Below are 9,423 nucleotides of genomic sequence, written 5' to 3' on the forward strand. Positions count from 1 at the left end.
AGTTAGTAGAAATGCCTTGCCCATCTTGCCCCTGAACCCCTTGAAAGGTACACGACTGCTGTGTTGGTGTTTAGGGGGAGCATCTCATTTACCAGGGACTGACTTCTCCCTTGATCCCTTTGTAGTGATGGAGACTTCCCTGGTGATGAAAAATTCCCTGGGATTGCAACCTCCAAGCCAGACGTTTTGTGTGACACAAACTCAAGAACTCCCCAAGTCCTGCAGTAGCAGAAACAGTCACATACTTGAGAGTAACCCACCATCTGAACTTGGGGACATTTCAGTGACAGCTCCAGTCCAGAGTGCCAGGCGTCTCCTGGCCCTGCCTCCAGCTCCAAGCCAGGGACAAACAGAGAGTAAGAACGTGGAGGATATCAAAACCAAGCTGTCAAAGCCTCTGGAGGCCTACCAGATCCCAATAGAAAACCAAGATCCTCCACTACTCCCTTTAGGAATCCCTGATATTCCCCAGCCGCTGGCCTGCACCGATCCCCTCAGCCAAGAGGAGCAGCCTGGTTCTGAAAATGCTGATCTGGGAGAGAACAGCCTGAGTCGTCAGGACCTAGGGACACTTGAAAATGGGACTGAACCTAGCAGTGGTCTTGCAGACATTACTACACTGGCGGAGGATATTCACCTTCCCCAGCTCTTTAATTCTTGGAAAGATCTTGATCGATCCCAAGGTCCCAACGTGATCAAAGCTGAAGACACCAGAGCCATTAAGGTGAATCAGGTGCAGGAAAAGCCAAGTGTCGTAAAGGTTCCCTCTGATCAACCCAGGAAGAACAAACAGAAAGCCTCTGAGCCTATCGGTGGTGCTCCCAAGGCCAAAATCCAGCCAAAGGATCCAGAGTGCCTGTTAGGGGGAGAAGCGGTTATATGCACTGCTGCAGTCAGTGACAGGGCTCCTGCGAACACGGCCAAGCACTCTCAAGGCAAACCTCAGAAAGCTGCATCCGGAAAGATCAGCAAAACTGAGAGCCATGGGCAGGAAAAGACCAAAAGGACCAGAGGAAGAAACAAGGCTGAAGAGAACAAGCAGTCAGGGAACAAAGTCAAGGCAGAAGACAAGCCAGCAATCCCCAACACGAAGCGAAAGGAACACCAAACTGAGCTTCGCCAAGAGAGCTTTCAAAAGCCTCGAACCTCCCTTGGCGTGCGCATGCTGGAGTCTGTGAAGGTTCTTCATGCGCTGGGGAAGAAGAATGAGACGAAAACTGGGCTCTCTTCCTGTCGGCTCTTGGGAAATTCAAGCAACCCCAAAGACCCCCAGCCACCCCCAGCGATCCAGCCACGGCGGCATACCCCACGTGAGGGTAAGAGGCCTGAGAAAACGCAAGTCCAAGCCCAGAAACCAGACAGCAGTGCTGAAACAGAGTGTCCATCTCCATCCCAGTGTGAGCGGCCTCCTCCTGGGAAGGTCAAGTTGATACCTCTGCCTTTTTCTGCCTGGGACAAGCCTCAAGCTCGACCCGCTCCTCGGAGGCCACAGTCTCTGGCCTCACATCGGCCTGCTGTGGCTTACCGTGCCCAGCCTGGTTCTACTGACTCAGCTCAACCTGCTGCAGTCAATTCATCCCAGCCAGCTCCTGCCTCTTTGCCAGGTCCCGCCAAACCAGCTCAGCCAACTGTGGCCAACCCAACCCAACCGGCTTGGACCAACCATACCCAGCCTCGTGTCCCTCAGCCTGCTGCTCCTAGGCCTGCACCCTACAAAACTTCATCTGGCGCTTCTCTCCAGCGCGAGCCTGTTCCCCCTGCTGTGACTAAGCGCCAGTCCCCACCCAAGCTCCAAACCCAACTTCTACTCCAAGACTTCAGCAAGCAACGAGTTCCATGGAGGGAACCCAACGTGCCTGAGCCAGTCATGTCAAAGCCCATCGAACAAGAGCAGAGGCCAGAGCGAGAGGCCATGAAGAGGCGGGCTCAACAACAACGGGAGAATGCTGCCAGATACACCTCTTCGGGGAAGCTGCAATTTTTCACCCAGAGGGACAAAGAAATGGAAATTGCTGACTACTACGGATACGTCAGGTGACAGCTGCTAGGATTCTTGCTGCCACCTTGGCTACCAGCGGTTCTTCCATACATAGGTAAGATAGGTATAGAACCGAATAAGTAAATGGAATAGAATTAATAGATGAGTAATAAACCTTTCGAATTTTGAGATGCTGCTAACTGGGGCGTGAGAAAGGAAGGCCTGAAAGTTGGATGGGAGAATGAAGGAAAGGGGTAAAAACTGAGGAAAGAGGAAGGAACTTGGCCCAGGGCTAGGAAGGCCAAAAGAGACGTATGGATTTAGGAAAGGAAGCAGGAGTGAGGATGAAATGGCAGAAGTAAAAAGCAGGGTCAGGGGTCTGGGTTGAAAGAACACAATTGGAGTAGAGTTGAAGGTGACAGGAGATGAGTCTAGGTTTACTAGGAGAAATAGAAACAAAGTCTCTCGGGGAGGTTGGCCTTAAGTCTCACAACCACCAGATAGGTATTTCAGAAAACAAGAGGTTCACGACACATCTCTGAAAGGTTTGAGTTGCCTTATTCAGGTGTGATTATAGTGGGGGAATAGGCAAATCTACCAGAGAAGTGGCTAGGGCTCAGAGTCCTCCTAGGGGCAGCTGACGACAGGGCCAGAGCCAAGGGAACTGCTGCATCAGGAGGCCCACGAACAAATCAGGGGCATAGCCGCCTGTCACTTCCCTACCAGGAAGGAAGCCAGGTATATTACTATAACCAAGGCACACTGGGGTCTTCACTGTATGGAGAACTTGGCTCCTGCCCGCAATCCTATGGCTCCGCGTCATACATAGGAAGTAGGGCCTCTGCGCAACCAGAAATGGGAATGGGACTGAAGGAGATTCAGCCCGCAAATATCCGACCACCAGCTTCCACCTCTGCAATCTGCCACCCTGTGTCTGCTCAACGCATCACAGAAACAAGTTTTCAAGGTGAGTATACAAACGGCAGAGCAAGTTGAAGAATGAGGTCGGCATTCACAAACGGGGTCAAATCGACAGCTCGGAAGGGGTGTAGAGACAGGTAGAATTTAGATCCTGAGCCTTTAATAACCACTACCTTCTCTCAGTGCTCTCTGTTTTTAGACTCTATGTAAGAACAGCTAGGGCTTCCCTGGTGGCGCCTGCCAATGCAGGGGACACGGCTTCGAGCCCCGGTCTGCGAAGATCCCACATGCCGTGCAGCAACTAAGCGCATGTGCCACAACGACTGAGCCTGCATTCCAGAGCCCGTGAGCCGCAACTACCGAAGCCCACGCGCCTACAGCCCATGCTCCGCAACAAGAGAGGCCACCGCGATGAGAAGCCCGCACACCGCAACCAAGAGTAGACCCCGCTAGCCGCAACTAGAGAAAGCCCGTGCACAGCAATGAGGACCCAGTGCAGCCAAAAAAATAAATACGTAGAATAAATAAGTTCAATCAATCAATCAATCAATAAACGTAAATTAAAAACAAACAAACAAACAAAAAAACAGAACACCTAATGCAGGTGGGAAGGTGGGAGGGACACTGTAAAGGTCATCTATGCTACATGTACAAGAACCCCGAGAGCACACCAATAGGTACCACATTTTTCACTGCTGTAGCCGAGCATTCCCCCTGTACTACCACACTGTAGCACTCCCTTCCCTCGTCTACTGCTACAGTCTCTTTGGAAGGTGTTTCAGCACTCTTGTTATGAGAGTGCCAGTTGAAGTGTCCTCACTTCCGTCATTTATACCAGGATTTAAGACCTTGTGGTCCGAGATCCTGTCCAGAGAGCAAGCAGGCTAAGACTCTGTCTTTGTTTCTGTATTTCATCAGAAAGGGCTCTACCCCCTCTCCTAGTTCATGGTGTGAAGTGTTCTTAGCCTCTCGGGAAAGTGGGGAGAATTGAAAGGACTCTATATGAGAATGCTAGGCTTTGTAAAACATTTCAGTTGTTTAAAAAGAAGACTCATTTTGTATTGGACTTACAACAGTCCTATGAGATACAAAGAGAGCCAAGGATCAGTGACATGAAATGATCACCAGTTAAGCATTACAACAGTCACCGCTTACCTCGTAGCACAGGGCACTGTCCATGATCCTTAAGAAGAGTTAGTAGAAATGCCTTGCCCATCTTGCCCCTGAACCCCTTGAAAGGTACACGACTGCTGTGTTGGTGTTTAGGGGGAGCATCTCACTTACCCGGGACTGACTTCTCCCTTGATTCCTCTGTAGTGATGGAGACTTCCCCGCTGATGAAAAATTCCCTGGGATTGCAACCTCCAAGCCAGACCGCTTTCCTATGGAATGACAGAGAACTTCAGAGAACTTGTCAAGATGAAACACCAGTCAGTCTGCGGGAGAAAGGGAAGAAGAGAACGATGGAAATCGTTTCTGGGAAACTATTTTTACATTATGTTTTGTTTGTTCCTGGTAAATAAACTGAAATCTTCTTAACATTCAAACAAAATCTAAACCACTAAATTCAACAACACAGGAGTATAACTTTTGAAAAAAATTTCTTTGGCTGCGCAGCATGTGGGATCTTAGCTCCCCAACCAGGGATTGAACCCACGCCTGCTGCATTGGAAGCGCAGAGTCTTCACCACTGGACCACCAGGGAAGTCCCAGGAATAGAACTTTTAAAGGAGAAGGTATAAACCCCTGGGTTATATGAACTGGAGATTTTTAGTAAGAAGTCAATAGATCTTTTGTTAGGCACATTTTATGTTAGGCTGTCTCCCTGCACAGGACGCAGGCGCCTTGAAAATGGAAATCACATCCCTCTATAGTACGTCCCTCTTCTTTCTGCTTTGCAGTTTGCTGCTCCACTTGTTCAACCCCACCTAGTAATAACCTATACTTCCCTTGTTCCTGTTTTCCCATCTGGAAAACAGACAAAAGGCAACCAAACAACGCAAAGGTCTCAACAAATAAGGGATACCCAAAACCAGAGATGGCCAGAACTTCTGTATCCCTCATGAAACCTAGCCCGGTGTTCAATACTTAGGTATCATTAATACATGCGTGTTGACTGAAACAGTTGAAACGCAATTCTTCCACTTCCCAGTTTAGTTTTAGTCCTCATACAAAACCTGATCATCAAATTCCTTAATGCTAGGAATCACAGTGAAAAATAATTTCTCAACTGACTTCTGTCAGATGAGTGAGAACTAAGGTTAATTCAGTGTATCTGAAGCATAGAAAGTGAGGGCAAACGTGGCACAAGATGGGGCTAGAGAAGCAGAGAGGATTCTAGAGCACGCAGAGTCTTAAAGGCCACCAGTGTGTTTTCTAGTCTCAAAACAATGTTTGTGAGCGATGTTTATGAGCAATGTTCCAACTTGCTTTGAAGCTTTCTTGTGTGAAGAATGGATTGGAGGGAAACAAGATATATGGACACTAGTTAGGACCTAATCGCAACAGACAGGCAAGTTCAGTATTAGGATGTTGAGGGAGAGCTGACAGATTCCAAAGAAATTCAGGAGATAAACTGAAGCGGGCTTCATGGGGTATGAGATGGAGGAAAGGAAGGTCTTAGGGAATTAAAGGGTTTACTGCACACATGAGCAGAGTCTCAAAATTAATCATTTGAACGTACAGAGGGGGATCGATCTCCCAAATGACACCGGTTAGGAAGCAACGGTACGCCCTGTAGAATTCCTAGAGACAGCACAAATCAACTGTTTCGATGGAAAATTCGGCGGGACCCTTGATTTCCATGGGAATATAGAGAAAAGAGACACTGATCTGGCTTGCAGGTATTTAGGAAGTTGTTAGCCTGACATCACATACTAGTCTCATGTAAGTAGGCCGTCTGAAGTATGAAGCTTAGGGGAAAAACCTTGAAGAAAACTTAAAAGCTTAAGCCACACCTCTATACTACACCACCTTTCACAGTTTCTTCTCAGATAAGCAGCATCCCCATCAGTGAAGAAACTCACATCCCATAATAGGAACAACAGGCCTAAAAATTAAATGTGTGTCTTTGGAGGTCCCATCTATGCGATATCTTCCTGGTACCAGAAAAGTCCCCAGGAAGATCGATCTTTGCACCCCTGAAAGCTTACCACCAAGGAAAATGACTAGGTCCATAGATTTCCTCCCTCAAACCAGCCTACCTCACACATAAATCACTAGCAACTCAGCCCTTAACTCACATTATCACAGTCACAAGAGTGGTTAGGGAGAAAAGCACTAACCAGGGGAACTAACACAGAGGCAATCCAGGCCAAGCTGGGCTGGTGGCAGATATCTGCTCCTTACGCTCGGGTGCATAATGCGACTCACCACAATGCCTTTTTCACAGACCCTTTTTAAAGTTTCTCCACAAAATCCAACAGCTCAAGTTAGCTCATGACGCTTCAAGGTAAACAATCGTCAAGAGAAAAACATGCAATATGTCTTACAATGTTGGATTCCTTACAAATAGGACAAGGAAATAACCATGTAGACAAAACCAGAGCATTTGAAAACATCTGCGTTCTACAAACATACCAGTGAATGCTATAAATAAGGTAATATGACATAAAACAAAATGAAAACTAGATGTGAGACTGTTCTCTTCAGTGTACAGACTTCATGGCAGTTGCTGCACGATCTAGCTACTTATATCTACAACTCTCTGTTCTGTTAATACAAAATGAGGCCCAAGTGTGTCAACTTGTTTCCCACAGAAACCAAAAAACCTACATGCATCTCTTTTCTCCGGTGCCCTTTCACCTTACCTGCTCCCAGTTCTCCACCAATGTCCTCCTCTTTCTCTAATTATTCTCCTCTTCATTGTGCTTGGCCTTGCACCCAAGCATGCAAGACAGAGAGTCCTAGAGGTCCGAGATTCTAGAGGGGCTGTTTGCAAGGGGGAGGAGATTACGGTAACTGCCACACTGTATATACTTCTGTGCAAAGAAAGAGGGACAGTGTTCAGAATGTCTCTCACATATAAAAAGAGCTGGATGGCAGGATACCTGTGTGGCCCAAGGAACTAGAGCTAGCAAATCATGGGCAAAACAATTGCAACCAAAGGCTGGAAGAGGAAAGGTCTGCAACCAGCTCTGTCTCCTAGCTCTCTGGTATTTGCTGCCAATGGGCAGAGTCTATTTCGTGAAGCATCAAGCACTGAAAAGAAGACTCCTGCTGCTGGAAGTTGACAGGAAGGAACATCCAATGCAAGATCAAGGCTTGTCCTAGAAGCAATGCCCATAATGGAAGAAAAAAAAAAAAAAAAAAGAAAGCGGAAGAGAAATGTTAAGTCGCAAGTCCAACCTGGCCCCCAGCCTAGCCCAGCCCAAGGAAGGTAGGAGTCAAGGAGAAGAAACTAAAAGAGAAGAGCCTTGGACCACAACATTCTCCACAGGGTACACTCAACAAACTTCACCCTGCTCTTTAACCAAGTTACAACTGTAATAGTTCAAACTACATGGCTCTTTCCTTCCTAAGGATACTAGTTAAATAAGATCTATATAGCTCTAAGTATATGATACATAAAATAGAATACTCTGTAGAATATAAGTAACTGTTAGTTAATTATATTAATGAACGTCTGTAAGAAATGTTGCAATGATTTCCCTAATGGAAGAGCCTGGGGGAGGTAAATCTGTCTTCTAGGATTTCCTCCCCAGAGCTCAGAAATTGAGGGGTTGTTTTAGCTCTCCTACGCTCTCTTCACCCAAGCCCGCCCTCCTGTTGGGGATCGGACCTCCCTATTGGCTAGCTCATACCTTTCAACTGCCTGCTTTGTGACATCACTCTCCTACCAAACCTACTACCACTTGGTAGAGGTCTTGGGGTTTCCGTGGAGCCGTTTGGACCAGTAACCAGTGACCTTTGTACTGGACACGTGCGCCGTTCAGCTGCAGCCACTCAGACATCCTCTAGTGTTGTCTCCTCATCCCTTGTACCTGCAGTTGATGTCTCCTCTTCTCTGACCATGTCAGGTAAGAAAAGAAACTTTGGAAAGTTTTGCGTTCGATTTCTTGTGCCCCTAAATTGAGGAGGAGATTCAAACTAGCGTGGAATAATGAGGGAAAGTATTGAACTACAAGTCTGGAGACCTAATTTCAGTTTTGACTTTGACGTTTACTGTCTGTGTGACTTTGGACAAATCACTGACTGCCTCACAAAGCCTGCTGCTTTCCTTATCTGTTACGTTAGGATACCACATTGGGTTGATCACTCTGATCCCCTTCTTTTCCAATATTGAGCCTTAAAGGGTACCCATGTAGAAAATGAAATCAGAGACTTCTCAAAAGAGTGTTTCAACAGAAACATAGAAAAGCCAGGTGACACAGAAAACTAGCGATATATACCAAGATGTTTCATCTCCAATGGTCTCCCTCCACTAGTATTTCGACTAGTTGAAAAGAGAGAATAGGGAGAGAGGATGGAGAGTACTGGGCTATATAGGGAGGCACAGAGTCAAACGTAAGCAAGTTTAGGATTGTTTTCATTAGCACAGGCCAACAGGAACCAAGAGATGGGAAAAAAATATAAGAATGAAGAGGGAAAGCATAGAGGAGCTCTCAAGAAAGAGGCAGTTTGCCATGGAATGTTGATGGGAGCCAAAGATTTTAAATTAAAGCAGAAACAGCACAGAGGGAAATCTGCTCAGAGCAGGGCAAAACAAAGCTGATGGTAGCAAATCCTTACATTAACAGACTAAGAAGGAAAGTAAGGCCAGAACAGGGGATCACCAGGAAAGGCAGCCTATCAGAAAAGTCATACTCCGTTTTCTTTCTTTTATTGCCTCTCTGAATACAGCTGGCACTTGACAGTTTGGAATAGAAACATTTTAGAAGTATGTTTTAGAAATGATGCTTCCTAGAAACCAGAAACCAAAGTGGTTATCTAGGGGGCTGCTTTTCAGTGTTCTATTCTTTCTAATTTTTAAACTAGGTAGACATTTGACCAATTAAACATTTTAAATGATATCTTCTACATTGAATCAGAAGGACTATTTCCTTTGTGTGATATGTAGCTTCTAAGGCAAGGTTGCTTTTCAATTTTTACAGTTATTTCCTTCCTAACACAGAGAGCACATTGATCAACAGCCATCGTTCGCTTGTAGATCTTAGCTACCGGAGAAGAAAAAGAAAAAGTCAAGCCCCACATCTCTAATTCCCCATTTAGGGAATTCCCTGGCGGTCCAGCGCTTAGGACTCGGTGCTTTCACGGCCAGGGCCACGCGGCGCGGCAAAAGAAAAAAAGAAAACACAAACATCCACGTTTATCTAAAACAATGTTGTGGAGTCCTTTGGATTTTCTTACATTTGAAAATCTTTTTTAATTGGATTCTAGGGATGATGGTTTTTTGAGGTCTTGGGATGTCATCTTCTTGGATGTGGAAGATGATTCTAAGTTCTAGGATAAATACAAAAACCTTCTTGATACTTTTTAAGCTTCCTTTCTGCTTATTATATGAGTTATATTCATGGACAGATATA

At 46.1% G+C, this 9,423-nt stretch overlaps 1 long non-coding RNA gene across 1 annotated transcript in view; it reads right to left on the reverse strand.

Annotated features, from left to right (window-relative positions):
- The window catches only part of LOC309653840, a 153,305-nt gene extending 149,003 nt beyond the window's left edge, over positions 1 to 4,302 (reverse strand). The window contains exon 1 of the long non-coding RNA XR_014259563.1: positions 4,184 to 4,302. This is a non-coding gene — a long non-coding RNA (uncharacterized lncRNA). The remainder of the gene's footprint in view (positions 1 to 4,183) is intronic.
- Between the last annotated feature and the right edge of the window lie 5,121 nt (positions 4,303 to 9,423).

This window comes from Balaenoptera physalus (genome assembly GCF_965194825.1).
Source record: "Balaenoptera physalus genome assembly, contig: HAP1_SCAFFOLD_1282, whole genome shotgun sequence".
NCBI classification, from domain to species: domain Eukaryota; kingdom Metazoa; phylum Chordata; class Mammalia; order Artiodactyla; family Balaenopteridae; genus Balaenoptera; species Balaenoptera physalus.